The sequence below is a fragment of the Neomonachus schauinslandi genome, chromosome X (assembly GCF_002201575.2).
Source record: "Neomonachus schauinslandi chromosome X, ASM220157v2, whole genome shotgun sequence".
Classification (NCBI taxonomy): domain Eukaryota; kingdom Metazoa; phylum Chordata; class Mammalia; order Carnivora; family Phocidae; genus Neomonachus; species Neomonachus schauinslandi.
This window is the reverse complement of record NC_058419.1, coordinates 38,404,457-38,410,079: the sequence shown is the minus strand read 5'-3', so window position 1 is coordinate 38,410,079 and position 5,623 is coordinate 38,404,457. Positions and strand designations below refer to the sequence as shown.

The 5,623-nt window shown below is 47.8% G+C and overlaps 1 pseudogene; it reads left to right on the top strand.

The window, feature by feature from the left end:
* The first annotated feature begins 2,685 nt into the window (after window positions 1-2,685).
* Window positions 2,686-3,525, top strand: LOC110570476 (annotated as a pseudogene).
* The last annotated feature ends 2,098 nt before the right edge of the window (window positions 3,526-5,623 follow it).

The window sequence follows — 5,623 nt, the reverse complement described above, 5'->3', positions numbered from 1 at the left end:
ATATAGAGGAAGAATATTCCAGGCAGAGAAACAGCACATGCAAAGGCTCTGAGGCAGGAGTGAGCTTGATGTGTTCAAGGAACAGCAAAAAGATTAGCATAACTTGAGTTTAGTGAGCAAGAGGGAAGGGTATCCAGGAGATGAGGTTTAGAGAGGTCTTGTTGACCATGGGGAGGAGTTGGGATTGTATTCTAATTGTGTGGGTAATTCAATGGAGGGCCTTAGGTAGAGATGAGACACGATCTGCTTTATACTTTAACACGGCTCTGGCTATTGTCTGAAGAACTAACTGCAAGAGGTGAAGGGCAAAGGCAAGAAGAACAGTTAGAAAGTGTTATATTAAATCAGGTAAGAAATGATGGAGGTAATAGACTAGGGTGGTAGAAGTGGAGATCATGAGAAACAGTTATATGCAGAATTCCTTTTGGAAGTACAGATGAAAGGACTTGGCTCATGGGGCGCCTGGGTGGCTCAGTTGGTTAAGCGACTGCCTTCGGCTCAGGTCATGATCCTGGAGTCCCGGGATCGAGTCCCGCATCGGGCTCCCTGCTCGGCAGGGAGTCTGCTTCTCCCTCTGACCCTCCTCCCTCTCATGCTCTCTGTCTCTCATTCTCTCTCTCTCAAATAAATAAAATCTTAAAAAAAAAAAAAGAAAGGACTTGGCTCCTAAATTGAATGTGGAAGGGTAAGGGGAAATGGAGAATCAGTGTGACTCCTGCTTTGGCCTAAGCAGCTGGATAAATAATGGTAGTACCATTTACAAGAAGGAGAAGGAGAAGGAGAAGAAGAAGTAGGGAAGATTACTATGGCAATGCCCTCCTACCAAAGACCACCAGGAACAAAGCTGTGGTTGAACAAATTGGGTTTAAGACTCATGGCAACAAGGGAGAATTCATACCACGGGGAACCATGGGTGTCTCAATAAGAGGTGTTAGAAAGTATTTATTAATGGATTAGAGCTTCTCTTAGGTGATTTGGGGGAGAGGCCAAGGAAGTGATCATTTGCTCTGGATTGGATGCTATTAGGAGGGGAGGCTAATTCCATGATTGGGTATCTTATCAACTCTTATCTAGAATGAAGGAAGACTAAAGCTGTAAGGAGGGAGAGAAGTAGCAGTTAGCTGGGAAAGGAGAATGTTTGGTATTTGTGAGTTTCACAATGACCTTGTTTTTGTCTGTACTTAGATAACGTTACACAGTGGTCTTGTTTTGTCTCACTTCCTCGTGATCATAGAGACACGTCTTGTCATTAAACTAATCCAATGTTGGTGTTCTGTGAGATGGATTACGTGCAACACGAGAATAACATGACCAACCTGTGAACACCAGGCCAGCTTCTAACCGACAATAAGGCCTAGATGTAATTGTCAGACTGGTTCCCCGATGGCAAGGGCTGCTTTTTCTTTCTCAAGTAGAAGAGCAGATTTAGGGGGAAAAGACTCAAAAGTTCTGCTTTGGACATGTTAACTTTCAGACAGGTTTCGATACCCAAGTAGAGATGTTAAGTAGGCAGTCAGATATGCAGGAGGCAGGTCTGGAGCTCAGAGTAGGGGTTTTGGGGATTTATAAAATATAAATTTGGGGATCACTGTTAAGATGGTATTTATGTATAGAGAAGATATTTTGCATGTTGGGACTAGTCAACATCACAAAGGGAGAGAGAATAGATGGAGGAGAGAAGATGTGCCACGATGGAGCCCCGGGCAATTCAACGGCAGGAGGAACCAGCAAAGGAGACTAAGAAGAGAAAGGACTGGCAAAGGAGACAAAACCAGGAGATTGAGGCGTTGTGGAAGTCAAAAGAAAGTTTCAAGAAAGGAGCGTTAAATGTGGCTGAGCAGTCATAGAGATGAGGACTGAGAATTGAGCATTAGATCGGCAACACGCAGGTCATTTGTGACCATGACAAAGCCGTCTCATTGCTGCGGTGTAGGTGACAACCCGGCTGCAGTGGATTGGGGAAAGATTGGAAACGACCATTACTGAACCTTGACCATGAGCCAGGCACTATGCTAAGTTGCTCAGTCTTCACCACAACGCTGGGAGGTAGGTGCAATTTCTTACATCCATTTTACAGACAGGGAAAGGGGGCTTGGAGAAGGTTAAGCAATGGTCCTCGAATTACCCAGGCAGTCTGGCTCTAAAGCTCATATGCCACATGCACTACGTTGTTCTGCTTTAGCTGATGATGGAGACCATGAAGAGGTGGGGCTCTTGAACTGACCTGTCCTTGGACTTGCTAGAGGGAAAGCCCGAACCTCTGAGGGGTGGTGCCAGTTACTCGGGACATGATAGCGTCCTGTTTGCTAAGCTAACCTTCCAACAGACAGAGTCCTTGGCTTCTCTCCCCTTATGCTTGTCCCAGTTACTCCCATCCCCACCCCCATTCCACCCTCCACCCAGGAGACTCACATGGAAATGCAGGTGCCTTCCTAGATGGCTGAGGGTTGGATCTTCCGAACACCCCTAGAAGTAGTGGGGACAAATTAAAAAAAAGCCGAAGTGCTGTTCTTGAGCTTACCACAATGGTTGGTACCACCAGAGCAGCCTTACCCATCTCAGGTTTGGGAGTCTAGGACAAGCCCCCCTTCACACCGCCCACCCTCACAGGTGTCTGAAAGCCACCATTAAAGATGCATTGCTCTCTTTTGTTGTGGCAACTCGGAGGCGGTCGGCTGTCTCAAGATGAAACTGAACACCCCTTTCCTAGCCACCGGCTGCCGAAAACTCATTCAGCGGATGATGAACGCACACTTCATAACTTTGATGAGAAGCGCATGGCCGCAGAAGTTGCTGCTGACGCTCTACGTGGAGAATGGGAGGGTTATAGGGTCCTAATCAGCAGTGGCAATGACAAACAAGGCTTCCCCATGAAGCAGGAGGTCGTAACCCCTGGCCATGTCCACCTGCTCCTGGGTAAGGGGCATTCCCGTTACAAACCAAGGAGGACTGAGGAAGAAGGCACAAATCCGTGTGGGGTTGCATTGTGGGTGCCAATCTCAGTGCTTTCAACTTGGTTATTATAAAAATAAAAGGAGGAGGAGAAGGATATTCCTGGACTCACTGATACTACTGTGCCTCGTTGCCAGGGGCCCCCCAAATCTCGCAGAATCCACAAACTCTTCAGTATAAAGAAGATGATGTCCACCAGTATGTTGTGAGAAAGTGCCTGAACGAAGAAGGTAAGCAACCTGGGACCAAAGTGCCCAAGACTCAGCACTTTGGTCTTCCACATGTCCTATAACACGTCAGTTTACTCGGAAGAAACAGCATGCCAAGCAAAATAAGGAAGAGGCCACAGACTATACTAAGCTTTTGGCCAAGAGAATGAAAGAAGCCAAAGAAAAACACCAGGAACAGATTGCCAAGAGATGGACGCTGTCCTCTCTGAGAGCTTCTCCCTCGGCGCCGGAGTCCAGTCAAAATGGAGAGTTTTCCAAGAGTAACAACTCAATAAGATCAGACATCAAAAAAGATGATTCCTTGGGTCATCACGGGGATGAACAGCAGATGAGACATAAATGAGTAAGACTATTAGCCCCTGGCAGCAGGGAAGGAATCGTTCTGGAAGACTGGGACTGGGAGTGATGGTGAAGCTTGGAACAGAAAGAGAACACATGAGATCAATACCAATCCCATAGTTCTGCCAAGGGCTCGTCCTGACCGCCGTGCCCCCAGAGGAGTGGTCCCGTGAGAAGAGGAATGAAATTAATGTGCCCCCTGTCTCCACTCTTTCTCTTCCAGGTCTGCTGGAGATGCAACCCCTGCTAGGTCATCCTGAGATCCTCAAAGAGCCAAGGGGAGGCCCCCTGTTTCTTCAGGGACCTGACGCGTTTTCCGGACTGGACATCTTGTGGGTCAGGTATGTGAGAATTCAGTGAATTCATACTGCAAGCCAGTCATTCGCGACCACCCGAGTCCTCCGCAGGGTTCGGAGGACAAAACTTTCGAGATATCACTCTTTCCAGATTTCACCGAAATCCACAAGTAGAGATTCTGTCCTTGGGTTTCACCTTTACATTGTCCTGAGTGAGCTATTATAAACCGTGAACACCCCCACAGGGCGTGCCACAGGAAACAAGGAGTACGTGCCCTACCCCTTCTATGTAAAGTCATTTAGGTGCTTGCCTTTTTCTCTGACTTAAAAAAGCACCATTGCCCAAGAACATGAATATACTTAATGCTACTGAACTTTACGCTTTGGGAAATGGCTGAGGGAAATTTTACCTTCTGTATGTTTTACCACAATTTAAAAAAAAAAATGTATCTGAGGTATCCCCCTGTTTGCGCTGAGTGCATTCTCTTCAGAGGAAGAGGCCCAGGCCGCAGCTTTTCCCAAGACCCTGCCCTCCCTCAGAACACAGCTGATGAGGGACCGGTGGGGTCGCGTAGGACCAAAGTGTGCAAAATTCAGTGTCTTGGTACCCCCGTGTGTCCTTCAACACAAACATGGGCGTATTACTGTGAAGAAACAGTGTACTAAGACAAATAAGGAAGAGGCTGCAGAATATGCTGAGCTTCTGGCCAAGAGAAAGGGGCCAGAGACGAAGGCCAGGGACAGATTGCCAAAAGACAGAGGCTGTCCTCTCTGAGAGCTCAGTACTCCACATGTCCTATGCTCTGAGATCCAGCACAGAACGAAGAGTTGCTTTAATCACATCATTGGTCTTCCTGGACCAACTGTAGGTTGTGTTAAGTGAAAAAAAGGGACTTCTCATCCGGCTTCTCCTCCCAGAAGCCTCTTTTTTTTTTTTTTTTAAGATTTTTTTTTTTATTTATTTGCTAGAGGGAGAGAGAGAGAGAGTGAGAGTACAAGCAGCGGGAGTGGCAGGCAGAGGGAGAAGCAGGCTCCCCGCCAAGCAAGGAGCCCGATGTGGGTGGGACTCGATCCCAGGACCCTGGGATCATGACCTGAGCCGAAGGCAGACGTTTAACCGACTGAGCCACCCAGGCGTCCCTCCCGGAAGCCATTTTGATAGGTGATTCAAATTCACCTGGGGTTGGCCATTGACCCACGTGATCCATTCACCCTCGGTGGTCCTCAGTCACACTCCCTTACCTTCACAGAACATTCTAGATTGCTCTTCCTCCTACCTCCCTCATGAAGCCTGTGATTCCTCCCCTTCATTCTCTTCTCTTCTGCCCCCCCTCAATCCCTGGCCTATGTCTTCAAAGTCTAGACTCCAGTCCTGGTGGAACCCTGAAAATACGGTATTATTGTCGTATTTTTTTAAACAGGTTACTGTGGGGCTATGGGTAGAGGGGATGAGTAGGATGGTGAGACAGTTACGCACAGGCTCCTAGTCATCCAAGATTCTGAGAATGGGGGAGATGGGCTCAGAAATCTGGGAGCTAGTGGCCAAGTCCCTACAATCCTCTTCTCTGAGCAGTAAGAGCAGACTTTACTGCGTGGAGAATTTTCTCTCCCCCCGCCCGCCTTCCACCACACAACACTCCAAAGGCACTCCCCCAAGAAGGGAAAAAGGGAAATATAAACTTAACACCTTATGCTTCTTATAGCTGCTGTACTTCGAGCTTTTTCCCATGCATTATCTTACTTGATCCTCAAATCCCCACAGCTGTGGAGACAGGCCCCGGGGAGGTGAGACAGCTAGTTCTGAGA